This window comes from Hordeum vulgare, chromosome 1H (genome assembly GCF_904849725.1).
Source record: "Hordeum vulgare subsp. vulgare chromosome 1H, MorexV3_pseudomolecules_assembly, whole genome shotgun sequence".
NCBI lineage: Eukaryota > Viridiplantae > Streptophyta > Magnoliopsida > Poales > Poaceae > Hordeum > Hordeum vulgare.
The window spans coordinates 228,937,741-228,949,838 of NC_058518.1; the positions used below are offsets into that span (position 1 = coordinate 228,937,741).

At 45.3% G+C, this 12,098-nt stretch overlaps 1 protein-coding gene across 1 annotated transcript in view; it reads right to left on the bottom strand.

Moving 5' to 3' along the window:
• Nucleotides 1-12,098, bottom strand: part of LOC123429304 (sucrose transport protein SUT3-like) — a 69,755-nt gene that overhangs the window by 24,833 nt on the left and 32,824 nt on the right. The window lies entirely within an intron of this gene.

The window sequence follows — 12,098 nt, forward strand, 5'->3', positions numbered from 1 at the left end:
ATAGACCCAAACATCGCAGGAGCATGCAGTTGGCTTTGATTTCCAAGTTGAAATGCTCGTCAACCTTGGCAATTCTCCCACTACGGCATGGCGACAAATCAAGCGGGATAACATGTTTGCGTCATGGGGCCGTAGTTGAAATAATTGGCTTGACCATAGTTTTTATAGAAGACACGTTGGTTTATGTGTCATGCTGCACACAAGGGTCATGGGTCACAAGCGCGAACATGGGGCGGGGAGCATGTTGCATGGAATTGTTCGTGAAGGCAATACGTGTCGCTTAGGGTTTGTGGGATCCGGGAATGAGACATGCCCATGCAATGGTGTAATCCAACATGGCTGGTCGGCTGGGCCCGGACTGGACGCCTAAGGATCCGTCAATGGGGAGGGGGTCCCCTTAGGGGTGTAGCCCGTGTTCGGTGCATCGAGGTCAACAACTAGGGCATTGGTGCGCTCAAGAGTTAGAGAATCTTCGTGAGGGGCGGTGGCGAATCACTCGAAGTGCGTCCTACCAACGAATGCTCTCGAGAGTTGGTGGTGGCCGATAGGGAGGCAACATAGGATCAATTGCGGCAGCGGGGCCTTGTCCGGTACTTCCTCGATAATGTTACATTAGACACATTACAAAAACTAAATAATCTCAAAACACTTAGGCACGATGCATTATCTAAACACCTTATGTTTGGTTCTTGCCACCAAAAAGGTAAAGGGACAATTGAGATGTGGGAAATGTGTGTTGGAAATATGCCCTAGAGGCAATGATAAATAGTTATTATTATATTTTATGTTTAAAGATAATAGTTTATTATCCATGCTATAATTGTATTGAATGAAAACATAGATACATGTGTCGATACATAGACAAAACAATGTCCCTAGCAAGCCTCTAGTTGGCTAGCCAGTTGATCTATGATAGTCAAGGTTTTCTGACTATGTGCAAGTGTTGTCAGTTGATAACTGGATCACATCATTAGGAGAATCATGTGATGGACTAGACCCAAACTATGAACGTAGCATATTGTTTGTGTCGTTTTATTGCTATTGTTTTCTACGTGTCAAGTATTTGTTCCTATGACCATGAAATCATATAACTCACTGGCACCGGAGGAATACCTTGTGTGCATCAGACGTCACAACTTAACTGGGTGACTATAAAGGTGCTCTACAGGTATCTCCGAAGGTGTCCGTTGAGTTAGTATGGATCAAGACAGGGATTTATCACTCCGTGTGACGGAGACGTATCTCGGGGCCCACTCGGTATACAACATCACACACAAGCCTTGCAAGCAACGTGACTAAGTGTAAGTCACGGGATCTTGTATTACGGAACGAGTAAAGAGACTTGCCGGTAACGAGATTGAAATAAGTATGCGGATACCGACGATCAAATCTCTGGCAGGTAACATACCAAAGGACAAAGGGAATGACATACGAGATTATATGAATCCTTGACACTGAGGTTCAACCGATAAGATCTTCGGAGAATATGTAGGATCCAATATGAGCATCCAGGTCCCTCTATTGGATATTGACCGAGGAGTGCCTTGGGGCATGTCTACATAGTTCTCGAACCCGCAGGGTCTGCACACTTAAGGTTCGATGATGTTTTAGTATAGTTGAGTTATATGTGTGGTTACCGAATGTTGTTTGGAGTCTCGGATGAGATTACGGATGTCACGAGGGTTTCCAGAATGGTCCGGAAACGAAGATTGATATATATGATGGTTTCATTTGGTTACCGGAAGGTTTTCGGGCATTACCGCCATTGTACCGGGAGTGACGAATGGGTTCTGGAAGTTCACCGGGAGGGGGGCAACCCACCGGGGGGAAGCCCAATGGCCTTAGGGGCGGCGCACCAGCCCTTAGTGGGCTGGTGGGACATCCCAAGAGGGCCTTGGCACTATAAGAAGAAAACCAAAGAAAAAGAAAAAAAGGGAAGGTGGGAAGGAAGAGAAGGACTCCACTTTCCAATCCTAATTGGAGTAGGATTCCTCCTCTCCTCCCTGGCCGGTGCACCCTTGAGGGATTGGCCCTCAAGGCAAGCCTCCTCCCCCTCCCTCCTATATGTAGTGGTGATTTAGGGCTGATTTGAGACAACTTTTGCCACGTGCAACTCAGATCTAGACACCATAGTTTTACCTCTAGATCGTATTTCTGCGGAGCTCAGGCGGAGCCCTGCAGGAGTAGATTGTCACCACCACCGGAGCGCCGTCACGCTGCCGAAGAACTCATCTACTTCTCCGTCTTTCTTGCTGGATCAAGAAGGCCGAGATCATCATCGAGCTGTACGTGTGCTGAACGCGGAGGTGCCGTCCGTTTGGCACTAGATCGGAACGGATCGTGGGACGGATCACGGGACGGTTCGGGGGACGGTTCGTGGGGCTGATCGAGGGACGTGAAGATGTTCCACTACATCAACCACGTTTCTTAACGCTTCCTGCTATGCGATCTACAAGGGTACGTAGATCCAAATCTCCTCTCATTGATGGACATCACCATGATAGGTCTTAGTGTGCGTAGGAAATTTTTTGTTTCCCATGCAACGTTCCCCAACGGTAGTATCAGATCTAGGTTCATGCGTATATGTTATCTCGAGTAGAACACAAAGGGTTTTGTGGATGGTGATGTTCGATTTGCTGCCCTCTTTAGTCTTTTCTGGATACGGCAGTATTGTTGGATTGAAGCGTCCCGGACCGACATTATTCATACGCTTATGAAAGACTGGTTTCATCGCTTGACATGCAACCTCGTTGCATAAAGATGACTGGCGGGTGTTGGTTTCTTCAACTTTAGTTGAATTGGTTTTGACCGAGGCGGTCCTTGGAGAGGTGAAATAGCAATTTGCACATCTCCGTTGTGGTTTTTGCGTAAGTAAGATCCGATCATACTAGATACCCATAGCAGCCACGTAAAACATGCAACAACAAATTAGAGGACGTCTAACTTGTTTTTGTAGGTATGCTTGTGATATGATATGATATGGCCAATGATGTGATGTGATATATTGGATGTATGAGATGATCATGTTGTAATAGTTAATATCGACTTGCACGTTGATGGTACGACAACCAGTAGGAGCCATAGGGTTGTCTTTAAACTAACGTTTGTGTTTTCAGATGCGTTTATTATATTGCTAGGACATAGCTTTAGTAGTAATAGCATAAGTAGCACGACAACCCCGATGGCGACACGTTGATGGAGATCATGGTGTGGCTCCGGTGACAAGAAGATCATGTCGGTGCTTTGGTGATGGAGATCAAGAAGCACAAGATGATGGCCATATCATGTCACTTATGAATTGCATGTGATGTTAATCCTTTTATGCACCTTATTTTGCTTAGAACGACGGTAGCATTATAAGGTGATCTCTCACTAAAATTTCAATACGAAATTGTGTTCTCCGCGACTGTGCACCGTTGCTACAGTTCGTCGTTTCGAGACACCACGTGATGATCGGGTGTGATAGACTCAACGTTCACATACAACGGGTGCAAAACAGTTGCACATGCAGAACACTCGGGTTAAGCTTGACGAGCCTAGCATGTGCAGACATGGCCTCGAACACATGAGACCGAAAGGTCGAGCATGAATCGTATAGTTGATATGATTAGCATAGAGATGCTTACCACTGAAACTATTCTCAACTCACGTGATGATCGGACTTGAGTTAGTGAATTTGGATCATGTACCACTCAAATGACTAGAGAGATGTACTTTTTGAGTGGGAGTTTAGCAAGTAATTTGATTAGTTAAACTCTAATTATCTTGAACATAGTCTAAGTCCACTTTGAAAATATTTGTGTTGTAGATCAATGGCTCACGCGACAGTCACCCTGAATTTAATACGTTCCTAGAGAAAGCTAAGTTGAAAGATGATGTAAGCAACTTTGTAGACTGGGCTCGTAATCTTAAGTTGCTCTTGCAAGCTGGGAAGAAGGATTATGTCCTTAATGCTGCGCTAGGAGATGAACCTCCCTCCGCGGCTGACCAAGATGTTAAGAACGCCTGGTTAGCACGCAAGGAGGACTACTCAGTAGTTCAATTTGCAGTCTTGTATGGCTTAGAGCCGGGACTTCAACGTCGCTTTGAGCGTCATGGAGCATTTGAGATGTTCCAGGAGTTGAAGTTTATCTTTCATAAGAACGCCCGGATCGAGAGGTATGAGACCTCTGATAAATTATATGCTTGCAAGATGGAGGAGAATTCTTCTGTCAGTGAACATGTGCTCAAAATGTCTGGGTACTCAAACCGTCTAGCTGAGCTGGGGATTGAACTCCCGCAAGAGGCTATCACTGGAAGAATTCTTCAATCACTACCACCAAGCTGCAAGAGCTTTGTGTTCAACTATAACATGCAGGGGATGAACAAGTCACCCGGCGAGTTATTCGCGATGCTGAAAGTCGCAGAGTCAGAACTCCGTAAAGAGCATCAAGTGTTGATGGTGAATAAGACCACTAGTTTCAAGAGAAACAGCAAAGGAAAGAAGGGTAATTCCAAGAAGAGCGGCAAGATTGTTGCCAATCCGATGAAGAAACCCAAAGCTGGACCTAAGCCTGAAACGGAGTGTTATTATTGCAAGGGTATGGGTCACTGGAAGCGCAACTGCCCCAAGTATCTGGCTGATAAGAAGGCGGCCAAGGAAAAATCAGGTATATTCGATATACATTTTATTGATGTGTACTTAACCAGCTCTCGTAGTAGTGCCTGGGTATTCGATACCGGTTATGTTGCTAATATTTGCAACTCGAAACAGGAACTGCGGAATAAGCGAAGGCTGGCGAAAGATGAAGTGACGATGCGCGTGGGAAATGGTTCCAAGGTTGATGCAATCGCCGTCGGCACCGTTTCACTTCAGTTACCATCAGGATTAGTTACAAACTTAAATAATTGTTATTTAGTGCATGCGTTAAGCATGAACATTATATTTGGATCTTGTTTATTGCCAGACGGTTACTCGTTTAAGTCAGAGAATAATGGTTGTTGTATTTCTATGAGTAATATCTTTTATGGTCATGCACCCAATGTGAGAGGATTGTTCATATTGAATCTTGATAGCGATGATACACATATACATAACATTGAGACCAGAAGAGTTAGAGTTAACAATGATAGCGCCATGTTTTTATGGCACTACCGCTTAGGTCATATTGGTGTAAAGCGCATGAAGAAACTCCATGCCGATGGACTTTTGGAGTCACTTGACTTTGATTCACTTGACACGTGCGAACCATGCCTCATGGGCAAGATGACTAAGACTCCGTTCTCCGAAACAATGGAGCGTGCAAGTGACTTGTTAGAAATCATACATACCGATGTGTGTGGTCCGATGAGTGTGGAGGCGTGCGGAGGATATCGTTATTTTCTCATCTTCACTGACGATCTGAGTAGATATGGTTATGTCTACTTGATGAAGCACAAGTCTGAAACGTTTGAGAATTTCAAGCAATTTCAGAGTGAAGTTCAAAATCATCGTAACAAGAAGATCAAGTTCCTACGGTCTGATCGTGGGGGTGAATATCTGAGTTTCGAGTTTGGTGCTCACTTAAGATAATGTGGAATTGTTTCACAGTTGACACCTCCTGGAACACCACAGCGTAATGGTGTGTCCGAACGTCATAATCGTACTTTATTAGAGATGGTGCGATCTATGATGTCTCTTACCGATTTGCCATTATTGTTTTGGGGTTATGCATTAGAGACAGCTGCATTCACTTTAAATAGGGCACCATCAAAATCCATTGAGACGGCACCATACGAACTGTGGTATGGCAAAAGGCCAAAACTGTCGTTTCTTAAAGTTTGGGGATGTGATGCTTATGTCAAAAAGCTTCGGCCTGAAAAGCTGGAACCCAAAGCGGAAAAGTGCGTCTTCATAGGTTACACAAAAGAGACAGTTGGGTATACCTTCTATCTCAAACCCGAGGGCAAAGTGTTTGTTGCTAAAAACAGAGCTTTTCTTGAGAAGGAGTTTCTCTTGAAAGAATTGAGTGGGAGGAAGATAGAACTTGATGAGGTTGTCGAACCTCTAATCCATCTAGATGATGGCGTAGGGCAAGGGGAAACCCCTGTCATTGCGACGCCGGTTGAGGAGGAAGTTGATGACGATCATGAAACTACAGATCAAGTTCCTATCAGACCTCGCAGGTCGACAAGATCACGTACCGCTCCTGAGTGGTACGGTAATCCTGTCTTATCAATTATGTTGTTGCACAACAATGAACCTGCGAATTATGAATAAGCAATGGTGGGCCCGGATTCCAACAAATGGGTGGAGGCCATGAAGTCTGAGATAGGATCCATGTACGAGAACAAAGTGTGGACTTTGGAAGTACTACCTGAAGGCCACAAGGCTATTCAGAACAAATCGATCTTTAAGAAGAAGATGGACGCAGACGGTAATGTGGCCATTTATAAAGCTCGACTTGTGGCAAAGGGTTTTTCACAAGTTCAAGGAGTTGACTACGATGAGATATTCTCACCGGTAGCGATGCTTAAGTCCGTCCAAATCATGTTAGCAATAGCTGCCTTTTACGGTTATGAAATCTGGCAGATGGATGTCAAAACGGTGTTCCTTAATGGTTTTCTTAAGGAAGAGTTGTATATGATGCAACCCGAAGGTTTTGTCGATCCAAAGAATGCTAACAAAGTGTGCAAGCTCCAGCGATCCATTTATGGACTAGTGCAAGCATGTCGGAGTTGGAATAAGCGATTTGATGAGGTGACCAAAGCATTTGGGTTGATACAAGTGGTTGGAGAATCTTGTATTTACAAGAAAGTGAGTGGGAGCTCTCTGGCGTTTCTAATATTATATGTGGATGACATATTGCTGATTGGAAACAACGTGGAGCTTTTGGAGAGCATAAAGGATTACTTGAATAAAAGTTTCTCTATGAAGGACCTAGGAGAAGCTGCTTACATTCTAGGCATTAAGATCTATAGGGATAGATCGAGACGCATAATAGGACTTTCACAAAGCACATACCTTGATAAAGTTTTGAAGAAGTTAAAAATGGATCAGTCCAAGAAAGGGTTCTTGCCAGTGTTACAAGGTATAAAATTGAGTAAGACTCAGTGCCCAGCAACTGCGAAAGATAGAGAACAAATGAGTTCCGTCCCCCGCGCTTCAGCCGTAGGTTCTATCATGTATGCAATGTTGTGCACTACACGAGACGTCAGCTTGGCCATAAGTATGGCAGGCAAGTTTCAGAGTAATCCAGGAGTGGATGACTGGACGGCGGTCAAGAATATCTGAAGTACCTGAAAAGGACTAAGGAAATGTTTCTCATTTATGGAGGTGACAAAGAGCTCATCGTAAAAGGTTACGTCGACACAAGTTTTGACACCGATCTAGATGACTCTAAGTCACAAGCCGGATACGTATTTATTCTTAATGGGGGTGCAGTAAGCAGGTGCAATTCCAAGCAGAGCGTCGTAGCAGATTCTACATGTGAAGGGGAGTACATGGCTGCCTCGGAGGCAACAAAGGAGGGTGTCTGGATGAAGCAGTTCATGACAGATCTTGGAATTGTGCCGAGCGCACTAGATCCATTAACTTTGTTATGTGACAACACTCGTGCCATTGCCTTAGCAAAGGAACCAAGGTTTCACAAGAAGACGAGACACATCAAACAACGCTTCGACCTCATCCGCAACTACGTCGAAGGAGAGGACGTGAATATTTGCAAAGTGCACACGGATCTGAATGTAGCAGACCCGCTGACTAAACCTCTTCCACGGGCAAAACATGATCAACACCAGAAATGTATGGGTGTTCGATTTATAACAATGTAAATCACATGGCGATGTGAGGACTAGATTATTGACTCTAGTGCAAGTGGGAGACTGTTGGAAATATGCCCTAGAGGCAATGGTAAATAGTTATTATTATATTTCCTGTTTAAAGATAATCGTTTATTATCCATGCTATAATTGTATTGAATGAAAACATAGATACATGTGTGGATACATAGACAAAACAATGTCCCTAGAAAGCCTCTAGTTGGCTAGCCGGTTGATCAATGATAGTCAAGGTTTTCTGACTATGTGCAAGTGTTGTCACTTGATAACCGGATCACATCATTAGGAGAATCATGTGATGGACTAGACCCAAACTATGAACGTAGCATATTGATCGTGTCGTTTTATTGCTATTGTTTTCTACATGTCAAGTATTTGTTCCTATGACCATGAGATCATATAACTCACTAGCACCGGAGGAATACCTTGTGTGCATCAAACGTCACAACGTAACTGGGTAACTATAAAGGTGCTCTACAGGTATCTCCGAAGGTGTCCGTTGAGTTAGTATGGATCAAGACTGGGATTTGTCACTCCGTGTGACGGAGAGGTATCTCGGGGCCCACTCAGTAATACAACATCAGGCACAAGCCTTGCAAACAATGTGACTAAGTGTAAGTCACGAGATCTTGTACTACGGAACGAGTAAAGAGACTTGCCGGTAACGAGATTGAAATAGGTATGCGGATACCGACGATCAAATCTCGGGCAAGTAACATATGGAAGGACAAAGGGAATGACATACGGGACTATATGAATCCTTGACACTGAGGTTCAACCGATAAGATCTTCGGAGAATATGTAAGATCCAATATGGGCATCCAGGTCCCGCTATTGGATATTGACCGAGGAGTGCCTCGGGGCATGTCTACATAGTTTTCGAACCCGCAGGGTCTGCACACTTAAGGTTCCATGATGTTTTAGTATAGTTGAGTTATATGTGTGGTTACCGAATGTTGTTCGGAGTCCCGGATGAGATCACGGACGTCACGAGGGTTTCCGGAATGGTCCGGAAACGAAGATTGATATATAGGATGGTTTCATTTGGTTACCGAAAGGTTTTCGAGCATTACCAACATTGTACCGGGAGTGACGAATGGGTTTCGGAAATTCACCGGGAGGGGAGCAACCCACCCGGGGGAAGCCCAATGGCCTTAGGGGTTGCGCACCAGCCCTTAGTGGGCTGGTGGGACAACCCAAAAGGGCCTTGGCGCCATAAGAAGAAAACCAAAGAAAAAGAAAAAATGGGGAAAGTGGGAAGGAAGAGAAGGACTCCACTTTTCAATCCTAATTGGAGTAGGATTCCTCCTCTCCTCCCTGGCCGGCGCACCCTTGAGGGCTTGGCCCTCAAGGCAAGCCTCCTCCCCCTCCCTCCTATGGCCCCCTTTGTTTGGGCTACAGATTTTTAAGAATCGCTTTGGATGTGGATTTTGGGAATCAGCTGCAGCTACAGATTCATAAGAATCAGAATCCAACTATTTTTTGTCATGATTTTGGATATCTGGAGAAATTTTGAGAGATGTGAAATGCCTATAATGACCGTGGCGCTAGAGATCGCTCTGTCGGGCGGCTGACCTGATGGTGAGGTACTCTGCAATAGGGGCAGAGCAGCTGGAGCTTAGGGCTCGGGAGGAGGATCCTGGGTGGCGGATCTGGTGGCAAGGTAGTCTCCAAAGGGCAGGACAACCGGAGCTCGAGCGTGGGGTTGTGGATCTAGTTGTGACTTAGTCTTCAAAGGCGATGGCATAGATGAAGCTCGGGCGCTGGGCGGAGGATGCTTGCCGGAGGTAGGGGAGGGATCGAGGCACGCGGATCCGTCCTTTGGGCACCAGCAAGAGCAGCGCAGGTGGATCGGCCGGATTCCCCGCTCTGTTCGCTCGGGATGGAGAACAGGAGAAGAGGTCGGGGTGGAGAACAACGAGAGGGACAGTGGTGATGAATTTTAGCGGTGGCAGTTTTGTCGTAATTTTGACTGGAAATAGGGGCAAGTGCTCAAAACGAATCGTTTTCTTTTGTGGGAAGATGTAGAATCTATGGAATCACCAAAATCGCTGCTTCTGGATTTGCTTGCCTGCTAGTTCATTTTTAGAATCAGATTCTAGGAAGCTAGATAAGAATTTGGTGTGTTTGTCTGAGATTCTGATTTTAGAAGGCCTAGAACCTGAGAATCAGACGTTCCACCCCAAACAAAGGCTGCCTATATATAGTCGTGATTTATGGCTGATTTGAGACAACTTTTGCCACGTGCAATTCAGATCGAGACACTATAGTTTTATCTCTAGATCGTATTTCTACGAAGCTCGGGCGGAGCCCTGCAGGAGTAGATCGTCACCACCACCGGAACGCCGTCACGCTGCCGGAGAACTCATCTACTTCTCTGTCTTGCTTGCTGGATCAAGAAGGCCGAGATCATCGTCGAGGTGTACGTGTGCTGAACGCGGAAGTGTCGTTCGTTTGGCACTAGATCAGAACGTATCGTGGGACGGTTCGTGGGACTGATCGAGGGACGTGAAGACATTCACTACATCAACTGCGTTTCTTAACGCTTACTGTTGTGCGATCTACAAGGGTACGTAGATCCAAATCTATTCTCGTAGATGGACATCATCGTAATAGATCTTCGTATACATAGGAAAAAAAAATTGTTTCCCATGCAACGTTTCCTAACAATGTGTGCCTTCAAGATTATCGAATACGACATGCAGCGGTTAGTGCTTTGCATGCAACGAATTAATAAGCTAATAAACATCAACTTTTTTTTCTTCATCTTGATCATTGCACCATCTAAGATGTCTAATGCACCGGTATGAGGTGTAAGTAAGCACATGGGTGCCATCACTAGTTTGACTCATAGTGGCAGAGGTGGTGCAGGGCCACGTCCAGGGATTAGCATAGTCTCGTCATGTGCATCGGAGGGTCGTGTTGTGGGGCCGCAGCTCTAGACAGAGATACAGAGCTAGTACGCTAGAAGGCACGTTTGGTGGAGTTCTAATCACGGTTTGGACCTGGTCAGCTTCCGCGCCTGGCAGGTCCTCCTTGGTCGCTGGAGCCTCAATCAACTGTTCCAATCCAAGGGAGAGGAGAGTGGCTGATGTGGACACGGTCGAGGGGCAATGGGATATGGTCTCAAGATCGGTTACTAGTTGCAGAAAGGCAGGTGGCGGCATCGACCACCATAAATAGTGGAATGTCACCGCCCCGGGGCAGGGAAATCACCGGAGCGTGGCGGTGAGCCTACACGTCGGGGCATGGTGGGGATTCTTGGCTGGGGGCATCATCCAGGGGAGTGAGACGTAGATAGACATCAGGAAGCGCGCTGTGGGCATGGTGAACCTATCAACGTGGTCTAGGGAGGCATCCAGATCCAGGGGCACACCATTGGGTACCTCCGGAAGTAGTTCCGACAAGCAAGTGATGCCATGATGGTTCGCTGGCCATAACGATGGGAGGAAGACCGACATGTTGCGGCCATCGCTTATCCTGCAGAATGGGGCAAGTAGCGTATCGGATGAGGACTGAAACAATGGCCGTGTTTGAATCCACGGGTTAGAGTTAGAGTTGGTTAGATTGGATCAATCTAACCTCAAAACATCCAAACAGGGAGGGTTAGAGTTGGTTAGATGCATCTAACCCACCAAAAAAAACTAACCCACCCAAGAGGTGCTTATTTGGGTTAGAGTTGGGTTGAGCCCACAAAAAGTTACTTTTCTCTCTACCTCCATCACACCAAATTCTTGATAAAGGAGCCAAATGATTGAAAAAGGTGCATTTATTGACAATCTAACCCTTCCATCCAAACACCTCTTTGGTTAGAGTTAGTTTAGGGTTAGTCCAGGGTTAAAATCTAACTCTAACCTCTAACCGAGTTAAAGTATCCAAACAGGGCCTATGCATAGTCTCACAAGCTGGTGGTCTCAATGAGCAAGCGTTTGGGAGCGGTCGGCGCCCAGGGAAGACGGATGCCGAGTCATGTGTCAATGAAGGGTTTTTTTAGCGCGGGTTTATACCTGTTTTGCTGATGTCTCATACTTCCTCTGTCCTAAAATAACTGTCTCAACTTTGTACTAGCTCTAGTACAAAATTGTACTAAGCTCAAGACACTTATTTTGGGACGGAGGGAGTATTAGTTAATTTGAAAAAGAGTAGTGTTGTATCTTAGCTAAGATACAATATTTAACCGCCATCATATATGAAAATAGGTAATAGCCCAATCACATATATTCATAAGCATCAAATTATTAAATTTAATGATAATCTTAAAAGAAATGCATTGGGCTAGTAGTTTCTTAAGTTATTAATAT